Source organism: Lepisosteus platostomus, unplaced genomic scaffold (genome assembly GCF_059453375.1).
Source record: "Lepisosteus platostomus isolate fLepPlt1 unplaced genomic scaffold, fLepPlt1.hap1 Scaffold_48_H1, whole genome shotgun sequence".
In the NCBI taxonomy this organism is placed as follows: domain Eukaryota; kingdom Metazoa; phylum Chordata; class Actinopteri; order Semionotiformes; family Lepisosteidae; genus Lepisosteus; species Lepisosteus platostomus.
The window spans coordinates 66,949-92,940 of NW_028291668.1; the positions used below are offsets into that span (position 1 = coordinate 66,949).

General features: G+C 42.4%; 5 non-coding genes across 5 annotated transcripts; 4 read left to right on the forward strand and 1 right to left on the reverse strand.

The window, feature by feature from the left end:
* Positions 1-13,604: 13,604 nt before the first annotated feature.
* Positions 13,605-13,676, reverse strand: trnag-ucc (transfer RNA glycine (anticodon UCC)). Its single transcript has one exon. It is a non-coding gene; the product is annotated as a tRNA-Gly (tRNA).
* Positions 13,677-15,922: 2,246 nt separating this feature from the next.
* Positions 15,923-16,064, forward strand: LOC148633098 (U4 spliceosomal RNA). The gene has a single exon (XR_015934049.1). It is a non-coding gene; the product is annotated as a U4 spliceosomal RNA (small nuclear RNA).
* A 4,596-nt stretch (positions 16,065-20,660) lies between these two features.
* trnag-gcc (transfer RNA glycine (anticodon GCC)) lies at positions 20,661-20,731 on the forward strand. Its single transcript has one exon. It is a non-coding gene; the product is annotated as a tRNA-Gly (tRNA).
* A 561-nt stretch (positions 20,732-21,292) lies between these two features.
* trnai-aau (transfer RNA isoleucine (anticodon AAU)) lies at positions 21,293-21,366 on the forward strand. The gene has a single exon. It is a non-coding gene; the product is annotated as a tRNA-Ile (tRNA).
* A 4,544-nt stretch (positions 21,367-25,910) lies between these two features.
* On the forward strand, positions 25,911-25,992 carry trnas-uga (transfer RNA serine (anticodon UGA)). The gene has a single exon. It is a non-coding gene; the product is annotated as a tRNA-Ser (tRNA).

The following is a 25,992-nucleotide window of genomic DNA, read 5'->3' on the forward strand; positions in this document are numbered from 1 at the left end:
CCTGTGTTGGGTATCTGCTTGGGTGGTTTGGAGGTTTGTTCCATTAAAGCAAACTAACTACCTGTACCTCTTCAGGGCTTACTGTTTCTTGGATTTCTATCCAATTCAATAGTGTGGCACCTGAAGGCATCCATGACCTCAAGTTTGGTCTTATGTTGTCTGGTTCCAGACCGTACAGTGTTAAGTTACCATGCTGTACTATGGCCTCCTCGGGAACTTGCAGGAAAACTGTTTGATTAGGTAGCTGCATTGTGGTAGCTGTATCATGCCTGTCACAAGTCATAGTGTCAGTTAAATGTGGTGTGCTGACCAGCCATTTACTTCCTACCTGCTCTTCATGGGGTTCATTAACCTCCCTCTGCTCGTTAGTAGCTTTACACCCTTCATTGGTGAATCGTTTAGACACAGCCAATGGATAGCTTTGGTGGCCATACCCATCTCAAGATTTGGAACCAAATTCAATCTTGGATTGCCTTCTGGGTGAGCTATGAGCGATGGGGTTAATGTCACATACTCCTCTACTGAGAAGAGTGGAATCAAGTGGGTTGGGAATCGTGCCGTGGTTAGACTAGCTACAGTGGCACTAAGCTCCCTTAATAGGTCTTGTGTCAACATTCTGGCCTGTTGCACACAAGCATAAACCCACTGTATAACACCAACAATCATGTCCACTGGTTGGGGAATAAGGTTTAACCCTGTTGCATAGGAAATTGCCTGTAGGGTTTTCCCTAAGCTTTCCAACTTTTGCTGCTGTCGATACAGTCTGTCACTACCCTCCGGCATCTCTGACCCCTGCCTTCTTGGGGCAGTCAGGGTGAGAGTGCCAGTAGCACACAAACCTACCAGAAAAAAGCAAACGTGCAACAGTGGCGGCAGCAATCAGTCCTCCCAAAAGTCTTTTCGGGTGGCTGATCCCAGTCATCTCCTTCTGAGTGACTGTCGCCTTTCTAAGCTGGCGCAGCGTGTACATGGTGTCTTTCTCAGTATGCCCTGTGGCATCTTGGGCACCAACATCCTGGAAATATGGGGAGATCTGACGCAGCTGCTGATGCTGCTCCTCCTTTTCCAGGGCATCTGCTTTTTCGATTTGTTCATGCCTGTGCTCTAGGAACCCTGCAGGGGGTGGTGCAGCGGTAGAGCATGCCTGACCCTCGGCTGAGTGGTCATCTGGAGCACCTGAGTGATCTGGGATTGTTACCCCATTCTCACTGTTCAGGTCCACCCTGCACACTTCCTGATTGAGGAATCCCTCTATCGGCATGTTTACAATCGTTCGCTGGGCGTGGGTGTAGGACACCTGCTCGCTCCCCCCTTCCCTTGCTAGGGGTTCAGGGAGCTGCCCCAGCACTGGGATAGCTAGTTCACTGTCTTTGAACTTACTATCACTCACCAGGCCCATGTCAGTGCAGGCGGGGATTCTGACACCCCTCTTTGCGATGTCCTGCACTGGCAGGCGGGTGACTTGACCATCCAGCTCCAGTCTGGCTGAACCACTGTTGGTCAGACTCAGACTGACAGACTGAGCTGGTGGCTGTAAGAAAACCGGCTCGGCTTTCATTCCCTGTCCCTTCTGGGGGACTGGGTGTGTTGGCAACCCTGCCGTTGAGGCAGGAACAATCAGGTCAGTCTCACTCACTACCTGGTAGTTGTGAGAAATAATGTTACCTGACTGCAGGTTCCCTGGGTCACAGCAGAGGGAATCGGCATCTGGGATCAGGTGTGTCCACAGCGCAGTAGTCTCAGCGTCCAGCTGGACCTCCTGTCTAACCTGTGAATGTTGCACCAGGGGCACCTGGCGGTGGCCCTGTGACAGCTGCTCAAGCAGATCCTTACTAATAGAGGACCTCTCAGGGCTAAGGGTGAGGGCTACATCACCAACCTGCTCTCCTGCCATCTGGATCCCTTCCACCACTGCAGGGTGGTGTTCCTGACCCCTCTTGGGTGCCAGGGTGCACAGGGAAAGCTCCTTTTCATCGCCAGGTGGGGAGATCTGCTCCTCTTTAGGGATGTAAAAGGTGTGTGCTTTACCTGGTGGATCAGGCGGCTGCTTGGAGCACCGCTCCTGTGGCATGGAGGCTGTTGGGACCTTGGCCGGGACACGACTTCCCTGTACAGTGCCTTGCGAAAGTATTCGGCCCCCTTGAACTTTTCAACCTTTTGCCACATTTCAGGCTTCAAACATAAAGATATAAATTTTTTATTTTATGTGAAGAATCACCAACAAGTGGGACACAATTGTGAAGTGGAACGAAATCTATTGGATTTTTGAAACTTTTTTAACTAATAAAAAAATGAAAAGTGGGGCGTGCAAAATTATTCGGCCCCCTTGCGTTAATACTTTGTAGAGCCACCTTTTGCTGCGATTACAGCTGCAAGTCGCTTGGGGTATGTCTCTATCAGTTTTGCACATCGAGAGACTGAAATTCTTGCCCATTCTTCCTTGCAAAACAGCTCGAGCTCAGTGAGGTTGGATGGAGAGCGTTTGTGAACAGCAGTTTTCAGCTCTTTCCACAGATTCTCGATTGGATTCAGGTCTGGACTTTGACTTGGCCATTCAAACACCTGGATACGTTTATTTGTGAACCATTCCTTTGTAGATTTTGCTGTATGTTTGGGATCATTGTCTTGTTGGAAGATAAATCTCCGTCCCAGTTTCAGGTCTTTTACAGACTCCAACAGGTTTTCATCCAGAATGGTCCTGTATTTGGCTGCATCCATCTTCCCCTCAATTTTAACCATCTTCCCTGTCCCTGCTGAAGAAAAGCAGGCCCAAACCATGATGCTGCCACCACCATGTTTGACAGTGGGGATGGTGTGTTGAGGGTGATGAGCTGTGTTGCTTTTACGCCAAACATATCGTTTTGCATTGTGGGCAAAAAGTTCGATTTTGGTTTCATCTGACCAGAGCACCTTCTTCCACATGTTTGGGGTGTCTCCCAGGTGGCTTGTGGCAAACTTTAGACGAGACTTTTTATGGATATCTTTGAGAAATGGCTTTCTTCTTGCCACTCTTCCATAAAGGCCAGATTTGTGCAGTGTAAGACTGATTGTTGTCCTATGGACAGACTCTCCCACCTCAGCTGTAGTTCTCTGCAGTTCATCCAGAGTGATCATGGGCCTCTTGGCTGCATCTCTGATCAGTCTTCTCCTTGTCTGAGCTGAAAGTTTAGAGGGACGGCCAGGTCTTGGTAGATTTGCAGTGGTCTGATACTCCTTCCATTTCAAGATGATCGCTTGCACAGTGCTCCTTGGGATGTTTGAAGCTTGGGAAATCTTTTTGTATCCAAATCCGGCTTTAAACTTCTCCACAACAGTATTACGGACCTGCCTGGTGTGTTCCTTGGTCTTCATGATGCTCTCTGCGCTTTCAACAGAACCTTGAGACTATCACAGAGCAGGTGCATTTATACAGAGACTTGATTACACACAGGTGGATTCTATTTATCACCATCAGTCATTTAGGACAACATTGGATCATTCAGAGATCCTCGCTGAACTTCTGGAGTGAGTTTGCTGCACTGAAAGTAAAGGGGCCGAATAATTTTGCACGCCCCACTTTTCATTTTTTTATTAGTTAAAAAAGTTTCAAAAATCCAATAGATTTTGTTCCACTTCACAATTGTGTCCCACTTGTTGGTGATTCTTCACATAAAATAAAAAATTTATATCTTTATGTTTGAAGCCTGAAATGTGGCAAAAGGTTGAAAAGTTCAAGGGGGCCGAATACCTTCGCAAGGCACTGTATATCCGGGGAACAAGGAAATATTTTTATTTCTTGTCCAGAGGGAACAGAAGGAATCTCCACATAGGCTTCTGTGTTCGGTGGGCACTGTGTGAGCACAGTCTGCCTCTTGGCCCCCCTTTCCTTCTGTACAGAAGGCTTAGGAGCCTTGACCTGTTTCCACACTTTGCCTTTCTGGTGATCCACCAAAGGTTCCTCTCTGAGTCGCATGCCCTTTTCTTTTTCAACCCGTTTGAGCTTGCCGTGTGACATCAAACACCTTTCAACCTCAGTGTCAATCAGTGTCTCACTGTGTAAGACATCTCCCATGGCAGCCTTGAGGTAAAAGCTTCTTGCTTTTCCTCTGTGTTTTACTGCCTGCTCTGTGACTTCAGGGGTGGAGTCAGCACTCACTTGGGAGTGGCTGAATTCATCCAGGCAGGAACCCTTCTGCTCAATCAGATAGACTGAGGGAGGGAGAGGGGGCGGGTCTCCGCCTCCTCATGGAGAGTATCAGCTCATTCACGCTTCCGGCAGCCTTGGGGAGCGGTTGTCCCTGTCCTAATAAAGCTTGTTCAAGCCTGGCCAGGCGGGTGGCTACTGAATCCTTTTGTTCAGCTTTATCTAGCCCTTTCCCTCCCCCGGTGTTCTCATGGCACTTAGGACGCTGGGTGTGGTCCTGTGTGCATGCTTTGGAACGGGGCTTAGCCAGCTCAGGAGCCTGTGCTCCTTCGAGCAGGGGGGAATTAACCCTGCTGGCTCTGACGGCAAACACAGTCACTTTAACAGCTTTTTGCTCAGAGCGACTTTGGACATCATACTCCCAGGCTTTCTGCACGAATCTCTTAATATCAGTCATTTTCATGGTCTGTGCATCTGTATGCATTAAGATCATCTTTCTGACTGACGGGTGGAGATTCGCAATGAATAAACCCTTGAAATGTGTGTTCTCTTCGCAACCCTCATCATTTCGCCCTGCAAAATAAGTTCGTCTAAGTCTCTCGTAATATTCGCGAGGGGACTCTGCTCTCTTGTGCTTAATGTTAAGAGCGGCGGCTATCGCAGCAGTCGGGTCAATAAACGCACTGTTTTCTTCGATAAGTGCTTGACAAAGCTGCTCAAAATCATTACAGACTTCTTTCATCTGCCTAGCCATCCACTCATGTACAGCTCTGCTGGTAGTTTTCCTGACCAGAAACACTTTCTCCTGTTCTGTGGCGTTTGGCAGATACTGCAGGGTATACCTGAGGTCCTGAATATAACTCTCGATATTATTCTTTGACACTGCGGGGTCAAATCTCTCTATGTCCTTCGCTAGCTCTCTCAGAGAATGGAGATTTATCCTTCTAGCTTCTCCGCTGACGGAGATATGGAAGAGATCGTGGTCAGACCTGTCGCTGCTAGAGAGAGTGCTTAATAGCGACTCGAATTCAGACCTTTTAGCAACCATCGTTAAACTTAAAGAGTATTACTTTTAAGTACGAAATCACAGTTTTACCACAGAAAACCACAAGATCAAGTATGCAATCAACCCGGTAGATCGCAAAAGATCACAAAACAATCAAGCACTGCTTAAAGAGCAAGGGGAACTTTTTTTTCTTTCGGCTTTCAGCACACCGTATTGTTGTGTATGAAACCCGCGGCGTTTTATATTGAATTATTCCGCTTGGTTGACTCATTTCAGTCTTGCCACGCCCACCCAGGGACGCCAAATAATGTAAGAAAACCGGTTCAGGGACGCCAAATATGTAATGTTGCCATAGCAAAATTAAATGTAGGGGGTCTCTGAAGGCACCAGTTCTGTAGGGTTTGGGCATTTACTGAGACAATTATTAATTGTAGCAGTAAATCACAAAGTTGATTCTTTTGATAGCTTTAGAATCCAACCATGTGACATAACTCAAACAACGCGCACACACAGGTACTAATACACGAGGATACATTTATTAATACATAAAATATGCATGTAAACCTAACAGATCTTATCAAGAGGGTTATCAGAATACAAAAGATATATATTCAGTCAGTTACGAAGTGTTACACATATCAAGAGGACATACGTTCAGTATATCATTCATTAAGACCGTTTCGTTAATGAACTTGGTTATAACTTCTACATTAGATACTCAAACAAGTACATAACTCTTAGGAATTAAATTGATATCAACTGGTTGGGATAACAATTGAATTCTCGAGCTGTAATGCATTGAAGTTGAATACTCATCCAATCTTTGGGGATTCAGATCTTCCTGCGGGTACAAAGAAACAGTTGCAGGCTGTTGCTGTCCAATCCGCGCTCTCTGGCTCCGTGCCAGGCTGTGCTGTGCGGCTTGCGACGCTGCACTGCTGATGCTCACTGTGGGCTTTAACTAGCAAAGTTTGTGCACAGGAGAAAAGATGACTGTGGGTCCCAGCAAGTCAGGAAGAGGACCGGTTCGTTTCTGATGAAGAGCTAGTTCTGAATAGTGATTCAGCTGTCCACAGTTCCGACCTGTTCACAAGGCCTGCTGCTGGTGCTAACCTCGGGTGGATCCTCTGGTTATTCTCTGGCAACCTCCGCTCTAGACTCTTAGAACAAAGGAAAGTTCTGGCACTCGTACACACTGGCCGTTCCGTGGTTGTCCGGGCTGAGTCTCAGGATGGTCAGGAGGCGCGCTGCGAGAATGTCCTGCCCTTGGGAGCCTTCTGCTCCTGGGCCGTCCTGCCCTGGAATTCTCCTTTGAATTCCCTTTAGAATTGTCCACAGAATCCTCTGAATCCTCCCTTCTGAATCTTACTGAATCTCACAGGCTCTCTGTGTTGCCTGTTTTTACCTGGAGGAACTTCAGCTCATTGATTGGCTGAAAGTTCCATGGGCATCAGAGTCCCACGTGGGTTACTCGGCCCTACCAGTCCCTGATTGATTGATCAAGGTGAGATATGAGTCACTTAGTCCTGACACTTAGTAATGCAGTCCAGATGTCCAACTGGCACTCCCTAGACAGATAGGCGCCAATGGATGACCATTGATCATGAAAGCCAGGCTTAGCTAAGTGCATCCCCCTTTGGGAGCTGTCCTAGGACCTTAAATCACCCTGCAGAACAGTTTCTCTGTGGCTGCACCACAGAGATGAACAGAGAAATGGGGCCTCATTTGGGAAGGCTCAGAACACTTAATTCTGCCTTATTAATAAGCCTCGCCGCTACACACATATATTAATGTAATAAATGATTGCTTATGCTTTATAAATAAATCTAATTAAAATAAAAGCTTAAGTTTTGTATTTATCTTGTACCATAGAACATGATTTTCTTTGTATTTCAAGCCCACAAAGTGTCCAAATGTTCTATGATCATTTCTTTCATCATTAGGGACTAAATATACCAAACGTATGATGCTAAAATCCTGAAAAAAGGATAGGCTCCATTTCGTCAGTAGATTGGAGTCCAAAACTGATTTGGGTCAATATACATTACCTTTGAAGATAAGGTACAGTCTACTGTAGGGAACCATCAACTTAGAAAGCATTGGCCTTCCCTGGGGGTCAGGTAGGTGCAAAAGATAAACCTTTATCCTATCTTTATCTTAAGATAAGTGTCCAAGCAGTATTTTTCCAAGTTTCACCAAGCTCATCATGTTGCCATAGTAGACAAAGTTCTATAAAATGTTAAATAACTTTAGAAAAAAGCATCTTGGTCTTTCAGTACTGTACAAGGTGAATTAAACTGTCCCTGGTAATAAAAAGTAATTAGAAGCATCCCAGAAACATCCCAGCATCCCAGAAACATTCTAGAAACATTCTATCTCTAGAAACATTAGCTGTTTTATATCATGTAATTTAGTGTGATGTTGTCAGAATTCAAGGACATTATCACACACAGAAATTGGTTCAGTTAAATCTAAAAAACACAGCTAAACATGGGTTTAAATGTAAAATAGAAGTCTTACCTCTTGTCAAAAGATTTAATTCAAGAAGCGATGTAATAAATGATTGCTTATGCTTTATAAACAAATCTAATTAAAATAAAAGATTAAGTTTTGTATTTATCTTGTACCATATAACATGGTTTTCTTTGTATTTCAATCCCACAAAGTGTCCAAATGACGCACTACATGATATAAGGAAGATTATCACATGCATATCGGTATTATCTTTCTTATGAAAATGCATTCCTTTCATTACATTTTACTTTTTAAAATGAACTCAAATTGTGTATAATGTAATAATGTAAGTAGAATAGATTCTAATAATATAATGATCCAGTGTGTTGCACTACTTCACTGCTTCACCGCTCTATGCCGTCTGGAAATAAATCCTCAGACTGCTCACTGCCCTGGGCTTGTACCAATAAATTACAGGAGCACATCTATATATCACTGCGTTGAAGCAGGAGACACACAATCACTTCAAACACATCCTAAATACAGTGTTCCAGCACCTTTGACCTCATCCAGAGCGTATCATTTCTTGAAAGGGATTCCTGTCCGAATGCACATCTGAATCCCAAACAGAATCTCTAGTAAAATACGATCATTTGTGAAACAGGCAAATGACTGTCTCAGGGGCCCATTCCTCATTGTCAGACACATGTATGCAATGCTTTCACCGTGCATTGAGCAATAGGGATTAAAAACACCGCAGGTAAAGTTAGATGTCATGTTCTATGATCATTTCTTTCAGCATTAGGGACTAAATATACTAAACGTATGATGCTAAAATGTTATTTTCACATATATTAATGTAATAAATGATTGCTTATGCTTTATAAACAAATCTAATTAAAATAAAAGCTTAAGTTTTGTATTTATCTTGTACCATAGAACATGATTTTCTTTGTATTTCAAGCCCACAAAGTGTCCAAATGTTCTATGATCATTTCTTTCCAGCATTAGGGACTAAATATACCAAACGTATGATGCTAAAATCCTGAAAAAAGGATGTGCTCCATCTCGTCAGTAGACTGGATTCCAAAACTGATTTGGGTCAATATACATTACCTTTGAAATTAAAGTACAGTCTACTGTAGGGAACCATCAACTTAGAAAGCATTGGCCTTCCCTGGGGGTCAGGTAGGTGCAAAAGATAAACCTTTATCCTATCTTTATCTTAAGATAAGTGGCCAAGCAGTATTTTTCCAAGTTTCACCAAGCTCATCATGTTGCCATAGTAGACAAAGTTCTATAAAATGTTAAATAACTTTAAAAAAAAGCATCTTGGTCTTACAGTACTGTACAAGGTGAATTAAACTGTCCCTGGTAATAAAAAGTAATTAGAAGCATCTCAGAAACTTTATCTCTAGAAACATTAGTTGTTTTATATCATGTAATTTAGTGTGATGTTGTCAGAATTCAAGGACATTATCACACACAGAAATTGGTTCAGTTAAATCTAAAAAACACAGCTAAACATGGGTTTAAATGTAACAGAAGTCTTACCTCTTGTCAAAAGATTTAATTCAAGAAGCGATGTAATAAATGATTGCTTATGCTTTATAAAGAAATCGAATTAAAATAAAAGCTTAAGTTTTGTATTTATCTTGTACCATAGAACATGATTTTCTTTGTATTTCAAGCCCACAAAGTGTCCAAATGTTCTATGATCATTTCTTTCATCATTAGGGACTAAATATACCAAACGTATGATGCTAAAATCCTGAAAAAAGGATAGGCTCCATTTCGTCAGTAGATTGGAGTCCAAAACTGATTTGGGTCAATATACATTACCTTTGAAGATAAGGTACAGTCTACTGTAGGGAACCATCAACTTAGAAAGCATTGGCCTTCCCTGGGGGTCAGGTAGGTGCAAAAGATAAACCTTTATCCTATCTTTATCTTAAGATAAGTGTCCAAGCAGTATTTTTCCAAGTTTCACCAAGCTCATCATGTTGCCATAGTAGACAAAGTTCTATAAAATGTTAAATAACTTTAGAAAAAAGCATCTTGGTCTTTCAGTACTGTACAAGGTGAATTAAACTGTCCCTGGTAATAAAAAGTAATTAGAAGCATCCCAGAAACATCCCAGCATCCCAGAAACATTCTAGAAACATTCTATCTCTAGAAACATTAGCTGTTTTATATCATGTAATTTAGTGTGATGTTGTCAGAATTCAAGGACATTATCACACACAGAAATTGGTTCAGTTAAATCTAAAAAACACAGCTAAACATGGGTTTAAATGTAAAATAGAAGTCTTACCTCTTGTCAAAAGATTTAATTCAAGAAGCGATGTAATAAATGATTGCTTATGCTTTATAAACAAATCTAATTAAAATAAAAGCTTAAGTTTTGTATTTATCTTGTACCATATAACATGGTTTTCTTTGTATTTCAATCCCACAAAGTGTCCAAATGACACACTACATGATATAAGGAAGATTATCACATGCATATCGGTATTATCTTTCTTATGAAAATGCATTCCTTTCATTACATTTTACTTTTTAAAATGAACTCAAATTGTGTATAATGTAATAATGTAAGTAGAATAGATTCTAACAATATAATGATCCAGTGTGTTGCACTACTTCACTGCTTCACTGCTCTATGCCGTCTGGAAATAAATCCTCAGACTGCTCACTGCCCTGGGCTTGTACCAATAAATTACAGGAGCACGTCTATATATCACTGCGTTGAAGCAGAAGACACACAATCACTGCAAACACATCCTAAATACAGTGTTCCAACACCTTTGACCTCATCCAGAACGTATCATTTATTGAAAGGGATTGCTGTCAGAATGCACATCTGAATCCCAAACAGAATCTCTAGTAAAATACGATCATTTGTGAAACAGGCAAATGACTGTCTCAGGGGCCCATTCCTCATTGTCAGACATATGTATGCAATGCTTTCACCGTGCATTGAGCAATAGGGATTAAAAACACCGCAGGTAAGGTTAGATGTCATGTTCTATGATCATTTCTTTCAGCATTAGGAACTAAATATACTAAATGTATGATACTAAAATGTTATTTTCACATATATTAATGTAATAAATGATTGCTTATGCTTTATAAATAAATCTAATTAAAATAAAAGCTTAAGTTTTGTATTTATCTTGTACCATAGAACAAGATTTTCTTTGTATTTCAAGCCCACAAAGTGTCCTTTGATCTCTTATCTGTGGTAATCCACAATGACCCCGTTCTTCAGGTGATTCATCATGTCCTCCCTCGTCTGTTGAGAGGCCATCCCGATCTCTTCTGCCGTGGCATGCTTCATACACGCTCTCTTGAAGTGAGCAGGAAGCTGATCAAAAGTATTCAGGCACATCTTGCACACCAGGGGAATCCTCGCGGGTTTCCTTTGAAAATAAATAATACCATCTGTGTATAGAAACAAGCTAAGACTGATTTCTTAAATTATCCTTAAAATTCTCTCTCATAGTTTGAGCATAATGATTTTATTGCATTTATATAAGAATTGCTCATTGCTCCAAAATAAATAATGGTTTCATAAAAAAGAGAACACTTACTTGGTCTCAGTCACAGACTTTCCAATAGAAGCCATTGTGGAGTTCAGCAACTGCAGGTCCTAGAAGTGGGGAAGGAATTTTAAAAGAGAAATTGAATTACAATACAGAAGGAATGGCTGAGGGTTCACTGAAATATATAAATATACAAATTCCAAAGACTGAGTCCATATAGAAACAACTACTTTTCATTTTCAGTATAAGAAAAAAAAAACATTATCTTCCAAAGCATCATAAAATTGTCCCTTCTTCCAGACTCTACTTCTCTCTTGTAGTAGTACAGCAGACCTTTCCAGGTGAGCAGATCACAGAGTCCGAAATAAGCTTCCTCCATCAAACAAAGTACCTGAACATGACTCTGTCTTCATAAAAGCGCCCCTGTAATAAAGAGATTAAATCCAAAATCAAGAGGGCAGTTGCCTACTGAAATACAAGAAGTCATCAATTTTAACCTAGCAACACATTAAAGGCTGCATCTATACAAGTGCGATTCTAGAAATGCTCACCAGATTACGTTTTAAGAAGGAACTGCACCTCAGGTTCCGCTGAGATCTTAACTCGGATGGCAGGATTCAGAGTCCGGAGTGCGGACTGATGGCGAACGGAGGGTCCACATACTGTGGATCCCTCAGTGATCTTCCGCGTATTCAAACCGCCAGCGTGTGACTCCCCTGTCCCTGTGACCTCATTGGTCTGCTCTCTCCTCTGTGCAGCCGAGCCCGACTCACGGTAAAGTGAAAAAAAAGATGCCCTCAACGTGAGATTTACTCTGGAGCGAGGATAGATGTTACCTTTTTATCATTGAACAGGATGTATGTGATGTGGCGACTAGGTTCAATTTTGTATCCTCTTTAAAAGATTAAGGACTGGGGTGAGTGTGATTTACCACCCTTTCAGCTAAGAACCCGACTTGCGCATCGTTTAAGCTGCATTGACTCGGTCATTTAACTCTTCTCCATTAGCAGGGTTAAGGTTAAAGAAAAAAACATTGCTGACTTCTTTTTTTTTTTGCCAGCCGCTAGCGCTGATTAGCAAGGCTTGTATTTCATGTTTTGCAAGTTGCATCCATTTTAAGAAAAACAAGTCGCGTTAAAGACAGGAAATGAATACTTGCATTTAATTAAGTCTAGCCGTAGGCGGTTGTCTGTAATGACCAGTTCTGTTCGAGAAGACACAACAAAGAAGGCACCGCTGGGATTCGAACCCAGGATATTCTGTTTACTAGGCAGGCGCTTTAACCAACTAAGCCACGGCGCCCCAGGAGTGCTGTTCTTTTGCAGCCACTTGGACACACCACTCAGACACATCTGCATTCGGTGTGTGCTCCGCCTGCTTGCTGAGCAAGTTGCCACCTTTACATACAATAGCAACATCGACACCAAGAGAAAGGATGACAAATGGCTCTTATCTGGAACTTTTCATGTCCAAGGAGCTCAATATGCTTTCTGTGTACAACAGGGCCACTGAACTCCACACTGGCCACTGAACCACAGCAGTGGCTTGCTGGCTTGACATCTCCCAAGGAAAATGTTGAAATCACATGTGGAACAGGAAAATGACCCTCGAGTACGAGGGAAAAAAAAGAAAAAGATCATCTGGAGCGCGCCAACCCATGTCCGGACAGCCCAGTTTCGTCGACAAGGTGGCTGAGTGGTTAAGGTGATGGACTGCTAATTCATTGTGCTCTGCAGTCATGGGTTCAAATCTCATTCTCGTCGCTCTCCATGTCTGACACATGTGCCTGTTTGACGTCGGCCCTCCTGTTGCTTGCTCCGGTGCTAGAGCCGTACATTTTCTAGCGGTGGCTGAACATGGTATAGTAGGCCAACGTCGGTATCGAGCAGTGACAGTAACAGTACTTACTGCGCCCCATAAGAAATCGTTTGTCCCTGTTCAAAAGAGATTGTGCGATGTCCTGCGGCGTTCGTAAAGCAAACCTTTGACAGTTTGAAAAGAGGAATTTATTCTGCTTCCTGTGCGTGCAGTAGTTACAAAGTTGAACGTCTTTACACGATCTGCTGCAGTTTTCAGTGGGCGGGCTTTGTCAGATGGCTTGAAAAAACGCACTGTGTTTCGGCTGAACTCCACACGCATGAGCAGTGTCCTGCATGTTTTCTGTGTATAGCTGTCTTTTAACGCATACAGAATTCATTTGAAATCATTGATTTCTCCAATTAACAAGGGTCCCTTTTTGAACCTGCGAGAAGCATTCTTTCAATGTAACAGATTTACTCCAGGGAAAGCCAGCATGACATTGAGAGTAGCTCAAGCTTTCAGCACCCATATTGGACTGCGTGTATGCAGACACCACTCAGAATCCCCTGTAAGATTCTCCCTCAATTCCGTTTTTCAGTGCTTTAGCTCTTTCAAAAGGCTTCGCTTTGCTAGTCACAATCCAAGGCTCATGATAGCATTTGAAAACATTTACCACTGCGTTGGCCGGGAATCGAACCCGGGTCAACTGCTTGGAAGGCAGCTATGCTCACCACTATACCACCAACGCATGCCCACAGGAAGTCTGCAGGACACCACCAGAGAATGCTTTTTTTAAAAAAAATTTTATTAAACATAGAATTTACAAATACAAATACAACAAGAGGATCAGAGTCATGTACAAGAGAAAAAAAATGCAGCAGAAAAAAGCATTTAACTACCAGAGGTAATTAAGTAATTATGTGATCAAATTGTATATTTTACATGTATCATATTTTCCTTGCTTTAATATTTCTCAATTATTTATAAACTTTAGTTTCAACATGCATGCGTTTCCTGTAAAAAATAAAACTCAGCACACAGTTTTTCTTTTAACAACATTTCGAGTACCTCTGGCATTCATGAAAAAGACATACACAAAAGCAAATAACTAACTCTAAGACTGTCTAAACTATTGAGTTTTTCAAAGAACCAGAACTATAACAGTCCTTAACACTTAACTACACCATTCCAAACTAACACTAAAGAAACACTAGTATATACTGGTATAACAAATAAAACCAAACATAATCATTAACTGAGCAGTCACTGGGAGCAAATCTCCTTCCCGTCCACAAAGGCCCTCGCTCCCACAAAGTAGGCTCTCCTCCCCTCTCTTCTGGCAGCTTCAACCTGGGGCCACAGCTGGTTCCTGGTACTCCTGTCCGCAGCAGACAGGTCCTCTGCAAACCTCAGTTTGTTCCCATTCAAATACTCATTCCCCCTCGCCGCTTGCCACAGCATGTCCCTCGCCGTCCTCTTGGTGAACTGTATTATAATCGATCTGGGGAGCACTTGCCCAGACATGTTCGCTCTCCCGAGCTTGTGAACAAAGTCAATGGCCGATATTACGTCCTCCTGGTCCGGCAGGGTCCTTTTACAGATACCCTTCACTGTTGCAACAAGGTCCTTATCACGTTCCTCTTTAACTCCAAATAATTTTAAATTCCATCATCGACGGTATCTATCTACATCGTTCACTTTCAATTCAAGTTCTTTAATATGCTTTTCTTGTTTGGTATTTACTTGTTTAAGAACTTTTACTTCACTCTTTAAGTCTTCAACCTCTTTAAACACACAGTCCATGGACTTTTTAAGACTTTCGATTGCGACTGTATTAGATCAAGTCATTTCCTTCAGCTCACCCATGCTCTGTGCCATCATGTTGAAGATGTTGGTCTGGAGCTCCTCCAGCGTCAGGTTGCCCCTTCCTCTCTTGGCTGCCGGGGTTTTCACAGGTGTGCTGGGCAGGGACTCCGGCTCTTCCTCTGGCAGCTGAGTCTCACTTGGGCTGCGAGCGCTCGCGTACGAGCGCATCTCCAGCACTCTTTCCACGTCCCCTCCAGCTGCTTCACTTTTCCCTTTAGTTGCCATCAATTTTCTTGTAGTGCTATACATATACGATTGAGGTATCTTAGAGTTCTCCTTCGAAGACCCAGCACTCTCTTTTCTTTTCCCAGTGTTACTCATATCGAAATTCTTAAACCTAAAAAAAATAGTTTTTTTTTCTTTCAATTATAACTGAAGTTTAAACAAGTAGTGTTAAGTCCTTATTTTTCTGTAGTCAAAAAAAGCAAAAATTAACATTCAGGTCATGAAAAACTCAAAAAAAATCCTCAACCACTAAACTTTACCTCCCACCTGAGCGCCATCTTGAACGCCCCTACCACCAGAGAATGCTCAAGATTTCGGAAGCTGTCTCCGGGACGTGCTGATTCCACACATCCTGAATAAATCATGATATTGTTAGTTGCTGTAGCTAGACGTTCAAATGAGTTTCATGGCCAGATGGACTGTTTCCTCCAGCGGTATAGTATTGCAGTGAGACAGCACGATGCCTGCAAGACTATGTCACGCTAAACGCCACAGATTGTGTTTGTCCGTTCGTGTCAGTCATCCTGCAGCCACGGGAAGTGGGACACAAACATGCCTCAATGCTTTCAAGACGTTAGGATTTGTTTGTGCAACATCCGAGAAGAGTACTTGTGGCTTGAATGTGAACTGTACGTGCCCACCCCCTTTCCTCTGTAGTGCATGAGTTCCTCCCGGCATGCCCTTCGTCATTGTTCTGTCATCTTGTATTTAAAGGGTTGTATTTCTGCTGCTGAAAAGAATCAACGGGTTTCTTTGTTCCCAACGGAGCCCTTGTCTGTCATGAAATTCTTCAAAACCTCAAGCTAGAAGAAGACGACAAATATGAAGCGTTACAGCAACGACATGCCATGAGACGATTGATAACGATTTCCATAGGATCCCCGCGGTTGCCTGGCAACCGTCAGCTTTGCGCAGTGGCAGTATCGTAGCCTGTGAGGTTTAGCCGAGGCGGGATTATTGCTAGTTGAAAACTTTTCCCAATACCCCGCTTCCGCCGGTTTGCAATACAATCAGCGAAAGCTATTTTTGACAGTCTCGTTAGAGACTGAGCAAGGTGTTTAAAGACAGATTTGGTCATGGTGACATCATGGTAGAAAGAAGCGAGCTTGTTCCCAGTGGGCATTGATTCGTCGAATATACGTATATTTACGGCGAAATTACGGCTATACGTATATATACGTCGCCTCGACGTATAATCAACGTCGAATTGCAACCGTAAAATTGACGACATTAACAAACGCATATATAACGTCGAAAACACATCTAACACAGTGCATGAGGCTTTTTACTGTATGTATCGTGTGTGCCGCAACTAGGAGTATACGGCACTCTGCACAGTGTACGAAGTAAATTATTTTCGCAGCAATTAATTTACATGTGTATAATAAATATAGTAAATATAATAAATTAATTACTGCGAAAATAATTTACTTCGTACACTGTGCAGAGTGCCGTATACTCCTAGTTGCGGCACACACGATACATACAGTAAAAAGCCTCAGGCACTGTGTTAGATGTGTTTTCGACGTTATATATGCGTTTATTCATGTCGTCGATTTTACGGTTGCAATTCGACGTTGATTATACGTCGAGGCGACGTATATATACGTATAGCCGTAATTTCGCCGTAAATATACGTATATTCGACGAATCAATGCCCACAGCTTAGCATACAAGGGTTTTGCTGAGGGGTCTTGCCACCTGCCTGAAAAAAAACAGTAAAATGTTTGAGTGCCTATAGAGTTTCTATTTTTATTTTCTTGACAAAAGTTGATACCATTTCCTGGACACCCCGTCCCCCATCAGTGTGCGGTGCCCGAGGAAAAATCTGTAGGGGGGCGTCTGAAATTCTGAGGGGGGAGTGATATTTCGGTTGAAACGGAGCTGTTCGGTGCAGCTACCCAAATGAAATCTCGCAGCTATGCCATTGATTAGTGCTTCATGATAGAAGATAACGACTAGCAATCTGGTATTTGCGATGAAGTTCAGTTTCACATTTTTCGTCACTCTCACGGTTTGTATTGCCTGGAGCAAAAAGTACCATAAGCGTTCATTTTTGCAGCTACATGGACGTTCTGAATCGTTAAGAAAAAAATGTTGTAAAACCAACAGAAAGCACAGACTGCTATAACTAGTCCTAGTTATATAACAATTTTAAGTATTAAATCGTTACTGCAAGGAACTACTGCAAGGAATCGGTCCACCTGAGCAAACAGGATCGTAATGTTGACACTCAATAATATGTGCAGTTCCTGGACGGATAGCCCTCCTGCCCATCAAACAGACTGAGTGACTGTTCGTGTCATTTAGTGTTGTCTGACCATTGACAAAGTACAACTATTTTTTTAGGGCGCAAATTAAGTTAGGTAAAACTTTTTGCCCAAAACTGAAGGGGCGACATTCCCCCCTCCCCCCGTGATGCCAGGCCTGTCCCCATCCTATTCCATAATGTAATTATATATAATACCATACAACAGTGACCGATCCTTACTAACTGCATGCGTTAAAATTGCACATCAGCTCATAGCAGGGGGCACATAGCCGCGATGTATTATCAATGTTAAATTTCAACCATAATATCGACAACATTAATAAACGCATACGTTGAGAAAATATCGAACCCAGCATATTTTCCGGTTATATACCACAATGCATTGCTAGTATTCGTTGGTCACCATTTTGGACACGTTTTTCAAACGTAGAAGTATATCCGCAAATATCTCAGCAATCCTCTTTTGACGAGTAAGTATGAACAATAATAATACTATCTGAATACATACAGATCTTTCTTAATATTATTTTGATTAAAATAGTATGTGAATAAGCAAAAAAATGGCACATAAAATAGTGTGAATGGGGAAGATGACACAAAATCGTTTTGCCATTTCTCTTATTCTTATTCTATGTTGTACTTTCAAACTTTGGGTACTCTTTAATTAGGATAGACTTTATTGCTCAACTGCTATGATGCAAGCCAAATTTTATACATTGATTTCAGCTTTGAGCTTAGTAAACCGTTCATTTTTTAGATTATACTAAAGAAGATATTAATCATCATTTATTTGGGAAGTAATATTATATAATTTTCTCCTAGCTGCGGTGCTGAAGTCCCACCCTACATCAACAGAAAAAGAAATAAAGGAGCACACAATGTGTTACTTGAAGAATGCATATGCAAGGCAGGGGGCCAGGAGATCTGGACTCTGAAAATAATAGGTTTTTGGTTCTAACAGGACAATTAGACAGGGTTTGCAAATAGTGGACAAAAATCGTCTTAACTTCCATTGTAATATTTTTTTTTCTTGGAAATATAGAAGTTGTACATTTTAAAATGTATATTTGAATCAAAATGTGGTTTTGAGTTAGTGTGTTAATGTAATTAGTTTTGTGTTTGTCATTACTATACTGTATATTGCCATGTTACCAGAATTTGTAGGTGAAGTTTAAGACTAGTTGTGTTTTTTATGATTATTGCCCATATGTTGATTGTTGATTGATTGTATACAATGTATAATTTGAAATACATATGTTTCAGGTGTGAATGTGTATTTTCAGAATAAATTTCTAAACCTAATCATTGGCTTGGTTTACTTGTTTCTACACCTATAAAATCTATCTTTGATGTATAATAGACCTCTACCCATATACGTATAATAGACCTCTAAAATTATCCGTATAAAAGACCTCTAACCATATACGTATAATAGACCTCTAAAGTTATGCGTATAATAGACCTCTAACCATATACGTATAATAGACCTCTAAAGTTATCCGTATAATAGACCTCTAACCATATACGTATAATAGACCTCTAAACTTATACGTATAATAGACCTCTAACCATATACGTATAATAGACCTCTAAAGTTATACGTATAATAGACCTCTAACCATATACGTATAATAGTCCTCTAAAGTTATCCGTATAATAGACCTCTAAAGTTATCCGGAACTCCAACCATATATGTATAATAGTCCTCTAAATTTATCCGTATAATAGAACTCCAACCATTTATGTATAATGAACGTCTAAACATAGACGTATAACTTTAGACGTACATTAGAATTTCATTCTAGACGAATTGTAGACCACATTTAGACGTCTAAGGTATGCGTTTAATAGACGTATATTATACGTCTTTTGCCCACTGGGTTACGTCTCAACAGAAACGCTCTTTAGCTCTTTCAGCGTTATGCAGAGAACAGCGTCTGTCGAGATCACTTTTGAGTCAGCGCGAAACGTCGTGTGCTGTCAGTTTGATTTCATATTGCTCGTAGCGGCGCCCGGCTTTTGTCTGTCAAACGTTAGGTTGCGCTTCTTCATGCTGCATCGTCGGCATGAGTGGAGCTTTATAAACGTCTGTACTTACTGCGCCCCATAAGAAATCGTTTGTCCCCGTTCAAAAGAGATTGTGCGATGTCCTGCAGCAAACCTTTGACAGTTTGAAAAGAGGAATTGATTCTGCTTCCTGTGCGTGCAGTAGTTACAAAGTTGAACGCCTTTACACGATCTGCTGCAGTTTTCAGTGGGCGGGCTTTGTCAAATGGCTTGGAAAAACGCACTGTGTTTCGGCTCGGGAAACATCATGAGCAGTGTCCTGCATGTTTTCTGTGTATAGCTGTCTTTTAACGCATACAGAATTCATTCGAAATCATTGATTTCTCCAATTAACAAGGGTCCCTTAAAGGATGAGTCAAAGTAACGTCTAATCGGATTAGTTTCCTTAGAGCTGGTTCAGAGTTTGCGCAAGAGTTTACCTTTCACAGATGCGCAAAGAAGAACGTTGGGGGTGCACGCTTCAAGGCGCCTTACAGCTGTAGGGAGTGATTCGAGGCGATTCATGGCGTGTGCTTGTTCCCTTATACCGTACGCCCCGGGGTGCAGTGCTACGATGACGTACAATACCGCTTGGGCACGTAACGGCGTTATATGCGAGTGCGGGACGTGAGGGTTTTCGTTTGTTCGTTTTGTTTTGCTCTGCTTTGCTTTGTTTTGCTTTCCATCGCGTTGGTAAGAGCGTAAATAAAAAGGCGATTCCTGCATCTACCACTAATGTAAGAGCTATTTCAAGTGCGACGTGGTGCGGCTTTCAAATGCTTGTGGGCATTTCTCTGTTGTTGATTCTTTTTTTGTGTGTAACAAAGTGGCATTTTCATGTCCGGACGGGGAGACTTTATCATTCCGACATGAAGCCACCCTTAAGTCCTCTGAGGCGTGTCTGTCTGCAAGGCTTGTATTGTGGAAATGTTTTTTTGAAACGGAGAACGACTTTGAAATAGGCTTCCGCCGGCGCCTCGCGATCCAGGTAAGATTGTAGCAAGAACGCAGCGGCAGCGGGGCTTGCTGTAGTCGTGGCCGAGTGGTTAAGGCGATGGACTAGAAATCCGTTGGGGTCTCCCCGCGCAAGCTCGAATCCTGCCGACTACGTTGTCCGCCTCCAGTTGGTGTGTTCCGGCGCAAGCAAAGAAGCGCGCCTCTTTGCTGTTTCTGGTGGTTTTAAAACACCCAATCGCTTGTACCCGCTGCCTTGGAAATAAATTCTTCAGCGTCCGTGAATGGCATTTTGCAGCTGGAAGCAGATGTCGACGCGTTTTGCACAGAGCACCAAAAAAGCGTCTTTTTTGAAGTCCCAGGCACTAAGCATTGGTGGTTCAGTGGTAGAATTCTCGCCTGCCATGCGGGAGGCTCGGGTTCGATTCCCGGCCAATGCAGTGGCTTTTGCAGCAAGCGGCTCCATCACTTGCATCCCCTTGCAACTCGCAACTCAAAAAACCCACTGAAGCTAAGCAGGTGTGAGCCAGGTCAGTACCCGGATGAGGGTGAGCTACAGGAAAAAACAAAGCTTTCAGCTGGAAGCGGTGTTAATGGTGCCGGCGGGGGGGGGCGCTCACCCTGAGGTCTGTGCGGGTCCCAATGCCCCAGTATAGTGACGGAGATGCTGTGTTGTAAGAGGGCGCTGTCTTTTGGATGAGATGTAAAACCGAGATCACAGCGCTCTGTGGTCATTAAAAATGACCACCAAAACCTTTGACAAAAGCTTTTGGTAATTGATGGTCTTCAATAATGCTTCTCCTTTAGGTACATTTTAAATCAGCTGAAAAATGCTGTGAAATGGGGGGGCAATTCAGGCCAGTGTAGGATTTGGGTTACAAGAACCATGAAAATGCACGAGAAAGCCCGTACACTGAATTACACGGCTTTCTATTCAAAGGAGGGCAAAAGAAATTCCCTGAGATCGATTTTTTGCAGCACAGAGAGGATTACTGTCGTGAGGCCGGTTAGCTCAGCTGGTTAGAGCGTGGTGCTAATAACGCCAAGGTCACGGGTTCGAGCCCCGTACGGGCCAGGTCCTTTTCTCCTCTCTTACCAAAGCTGTTAGGTTCCTTTCCGTGGTGAGATGGGTTGTCATGCAACGCTGCCACATAGTGCCGACAGACAAGAGTGTTGCGGGAGAAGAGAAAAGTGTTTGAAGATTTAAGAGTGTCTTAGGTGGAGCCAAAATCAAGTGTCACAAATGCAAGTGGTTGGATTTCCAATGTTTAATATGGTAAAAATAAGCAGAAGTTATCTGCCGGTCATGGCACAATCTGCCATGCTTTTGTCAGATACTGTAAAGTGGTGTCGAACTGGAGCCTCACCATTTGCATATGTGAGGCTCCAGTTATACATCGAGTGTCACATTAAATGACAAAAATGAAGAGAGTTAAAGCAGCTAGAGAGGTTTTCTTACAAATTTTGAGTTGACACAGTTTTGGAAAATGTTTCCTTCACGCTGCACTGTACAACATAGGCAGCCAAGAGTCTCCAAAACAAAACAGAATTGACAGATAGGAGAAAATTCCCACTCGTCCTGAAGTTCCCAAAATCCAGCAGGTGGATTTTGGGAATGGCATACAGACCCCTGGCACAAGTGGTCTGTGCCAGGGGTCTGTATGCCGTTAACCATGCCGCTTAACCCAGTAGCACCACCACAGTCTTAAAGGAAACCGGTGTAACAACATGTCCGGGTAACTTTTTCCATTCACCCGCAGCCCTTTGTGTAAGGATGTGCCACATATGTGGCGTTTTTATCATAGTTATCATAGTTTTCTGATTTTGACCATTTAGATTTAATTGATTGTTGTGTTGAAAAGTCTTTTATTTTTATCACAGTGTAGTTTTCTGATTTTGAGATATGGAGCATTGGCGTTATTCACACAGCAGCTGTATCGACGAGCGGTGAAAAAAGTGTGGTGGAAACGTCGGACCCTAAGGTGGTGACTGCATCGGAGACGGCTGTTAAGACGCTGATCAAAACCAAACGTGTCAAGCCTTCGGAGAGAAATAATAACACGCCTAAAGACTTGGTGTTTGGTGATGTGGGAGACTCAGTGCGGTATATTGCACAGTTAGTATCAAAGGTGGGCACTAATGAGGTGGATAAAAAGCGGGGTTTAGAGAATCTAAGAGCCGCTTTAGCAAGTGTACATTCAGTGTTTCCAAAACTGATCCAGGTTTACGCCGCTAGACTCTTAGACGTTTTTTTCTAAAGAAGATGCTGATCTAACCTCTGGATTTCGTTACCTGATAATGCTATTTCATGGTGCACTGGCGAAGACCCACCGGGATAAATGACTAAACATGTGCATGGTGCAGTCCAGAGAATATTGGATGAACTTTCTCCAAACATCGGGGCGAATGATTTTGTACAGCTGCGTTTGACTGCGGGTGGTTTTAACAAACCCTTGTTCTCACGCAGGAGACAACCCGGAGAATTAAATGCTGCTGATTTTTTAAGCCACATCTCAGACCTCTTACAGAGCCACACAGAAATTCTCACCGATGACAGCCTCCGATTAGTGGTGACGATAGTTAGGAATATGCAGGGGGGTGCCCGTCGAAGATTTAAATCCGTTCTGGGTAATTGCTCAGAAAAAAGCGCACCTTATCGACTTACATTACACGGGCGGTAATCTGTGTTTCACTGGGAGTGTGTACGGTTTGTTGAATGAAGGTTGTACCAATGGGGAAATGTTACAGGGCGCTAAACGAATGCACAAAGAGTTGGGTTTTTCAGAGAATCAGAAAATTAGTTTGTCAGACATTACTGCTTTTGAAAAACATTTAAAGGTGGTCATTAAAATTTTGTACCATGACCAGGGTGATTGGAAATATTTTACAACGGGGCCCACACCACCTAATTCTAAAATACTTTTTGTTCTACTGCATGAAGAGCATTTTTATGGGGTTTTAAATTTTAAAGCTTTTGTGGGGGCGGCATATTTTTGCACTAACTACCATGCGGCGTATAGCCACAAGAACGCACACGCCTGTGTTAAAACTTGTAAAACCTGTTTAGATCCCCAGTGTTGCGAAATTGATGCAGAAATTCAGAATTGTCCGGCCTGTAAGGTCTTTTGTCGTAGCTCTCAATGTTTGGCGAGACACTTTCGGAATGCAGCGACGGGTGTTAGTAAGTGTGAGCGCAGGGTCTTTTGTGAGAAATGTGAGGTTTATAACCTCTCTAGTCACAAATGTAAAGAGAAACTGTGCTCGCATTGTAACAACGTGATCGACACCCCTGACACACATTTGTGCTACATACTGCCTTTGGACAACCCCAAAATTTCAAACAAGTACATTTTTTTCGACTTTGAATGCATGCAAGAAACGGGGACACACATACCAAATTACATCCATGCCCTTCATATTAACAATAAACGAAGCTGGGAATTTTATGGTGAAACTTGTCTAAAGGATTTTGTGTGTAAATTTATCGATAGACGTTTCAAAAACCATACATTCATATCGCACAATGGCAAGGGATATGACAATTACCTAGTAATCAGACAGTTGTAAGATGAAAAGATGGACGTTGAACTAATTAATCAGGGTGGTAAGATAATGTGTATGACCGTAAAAGCTCTGAACATCAGATTTATCGATTCTTTAAACTTTCTACCTATGAAATTAAGCAAACTGTCGGCCGCCATGGGGTTCCCCGGGGGTAAGGGTCATTTTCCACACTTGATGAACACTTCAGAAAACCAAAATTATGTCAGCCCGATGCCGCCGCCAGAACTTTACGGCGTTAACTACATGCTGCAGAGGGAGAAAGCCGAGTTTTTGGTTTGGTATGAAGAATGCAAGGGAAGTGTGTTTAACTTACAGAGAGAGTTGAAACGTTACTGCCAGTTGGATGTGGCAATTCTAAGAGAAGGCTGTGTCAGGTTTTGGGACAAGGTCATGAATATGACCAGACAGACACGCGTGACTGAGTCAGGGGCCGCCTGCGTTGTGTGCATCGACCCCTTTCAGTTTGTGACCATCGCTAGTGTCTGCATGGCCATGTTCAGACTTATGTTTTTACAGGAAGAGACGATAGCGTTGCTACCCCATGACAATTACCACCACCAGCAAAAACGATTTTCTACACCCAGCATTCAGTGGCTTATGTACATCGAACACACAGAGCCCGTTAAAATCCAACACGTGTTAACCACGGCCGGTGAGTTCAAGGTTGGACAAAGCTGAAAGCTCAAAGCTGAAATAAATGTATAAAATTTGGCTTGCATCATAGCAGTTGAGCAATAAAGTCTGTCCTAATTAAAGAGTACCTAAAGTTTGAAAGTACAACATAGAATAAGAATAGAGAAATGGCAAAACGATTTTGTGCCATCTTCCCCATTCACACTATTTTTATGTACCATTTTTTGCTTATTCACGTACTATTTTAATCAAAATAATATTAAGAAAGATCTGTGTGTATTCAGATAGTATTATTATTGTTCATACTTACTCGTCAAAAGAGGATTGCTGAGATATTTGCGGATATACTTCTACGTTTGAAAAACGTGTCCAAAATGGTGACCAACGAATACTAGCAATGCATTGTGGTATATAACCGGAAAATATGCTGGGTTCGATATTTTCTCAACGTATGCGTTTATTAATGTTGTCGATATTATGGTTGAAATTTAACATTGATAATACATCGCGGCTATGTGCCCCCTGCTATGTGCTGATGTGCAATTTTAACGCATGCAGTTAGTAAGGATCGTACTGTTGTATGGTATTATATATAATGACATTATGGAATAGGATAAACGAAGTAATACTAAGACATGTTCTTATGGATTTGTCTTACCTTGAGATATGTAATTGGATTTCAGGATTAACTTCCTCATTCAATGTAGTGGTGATTCTTTGCCTGGTCAGTACCTGGGTGGGAGACCTCCAGCGAACAATTAAGCTTGCTGCTGGAAGTGGTGTTAAGAGACTCTTAGGATCTTCCAGAGGTCTCTATCCAATAGCACTAGTTGCCTTAGAGCTGGCTCAAACATTGCTCAAGAGTCTACCTTTCACAGATGCGCAAAGATGAATGATGGGGGTGCACGCTTCAAGGAGCCTTCCAACTGTAGGGACCGATTAGAGACGATCCGTAGCATGTGTTCGTTTCCATATACGCCCCGTGTCTCAACGGTAGGACAGAGTCAAATACTGCCTCGACACGTAACAGCGTTATATTAAACCGCAGGACTTGAGGGCTGTTTTGTTTGAATGTTCAAGGCATTGGTAAGAGCGTAGGTCAAGGGCCATTGGTGCATCTCCTGTAACTGGAGCAAAAATGCTATTCAAAGTGCAGTGACTAAAATCGTCGTCCACATGTCTCCGTTGTTGATTGCTTTCTGTCTAAGAACGTTCTGTTTTCATGTCCGAACGGGGAGACTTTATCATTCCAACTTGAAGCCACCCTTAAGTCCTCTGAGGTGTGTGTGTGTGTGCTTGCACGTATGGCGTAAAAGGTTTCTTAAACGGAGAGCGAACTTGAAAAAAGTTGCCTCCGCTGCCGCCGCCGCCTCGCACTCCCTGTTCGATTGTAGCAAGAAGGCAGCGGCCACGGCGCTCGCTGTAGTCGTGGCCGAGTGGTTAAGGTGACGGACTTGAAATCTGTTGGGGTCTCCCCGCGCAGGTTCAAATCCTGCCGACTACA